The sequence below is a fragment of the Babylonia areolata genome, chromosome 4 (assembly GCF_041734735.1).
Source record: "Babylonia areolata isolate BAREFJ2019XMU chromosome 4, ASM4173473v1, whole genome shotgun sequence".
NCBI classification, from domain to species: Eukaryota; Metazoa; Mollusca; class Gastropoda; order Neogastropoda; family Buccinidae; genus Babylonia; species Babylonia areolata.
The window spans coordinates 27692298-27693201 of NC_134879.1; positions in this window are offsets into that span (position 1 = coordinate 27692298).

Sequence of the window (904 nt, forward strand, 5' to 3'; positions counted from 1 at the left end):
TCGTCCATCCATACGCCCGGAAACCAACATGCCATGATTCTAACAGACTCAATGAACCTCATACAGAAAATTGAAAACGGAATGGGAAGCCCAGAGTGGCAAAGGCAATGCGCAGCTTTCAGATCAAAAAACTCACATGGTCATACTGCCCGGGACATGCAGGAGTTAAGGGAAATGAGCGAGCTGACAGACTTGCTGGTAACGCAACACCAACGAGCGGCCTACATCTAGGAAAATCGGAAATCCTCAGAAAAGTCAAAGAATATCAAAAAGAACAGGTACAAGGCCATCACACAATCGATCGCCTCAAAGAAATAAAAGCAGAGAGAGGGAGCGGCCGTTAGTCTAACATGAAAGGTAGAGCACGATGCTTTGCAAATCAAACAAATATCGGCATCATTTCCAAACCAACATTGCGCAAATTTCTTCAAAACGGAACAGAGTCTCTGTGGGCTTTTCCAAATACAATAGACTGAGCAACACACTAGACGCCACATTCTTGGCATCGGAGATCTTTTCCCATCCCTCTTGCGGCCAGTCAGTGGCAGCCTCTGTGCGTGTGTGTATGTGTGTGTTTGTGTGTATGTGTGGGTCTGTGTTTTTGAGTGCGTTTGTGCATGCGTGAGAGTGTAAGTGTACACAAGTGTCAGGAGAGTTCTGTGCATATGTGTGTGTGTGTGTGTGTGTGTGTGTGTGTGTGTGTGTGTGTGTGTGTGTGTGTGTTGTGTGTGTGAGGGGGAGGTGGGGGTGCAGGGAGGAGGTGAGATAGAGGATGAGGTATGTGAGTGTATGCATGCCTACACTGTGGGAGCATCAGGATATTGGAACGTATATATTATATATATATCTTTGTATATATGTGTGTGGGGTTGGGGGTGGGAGATATGGGCGTGTGTGTGTGTGC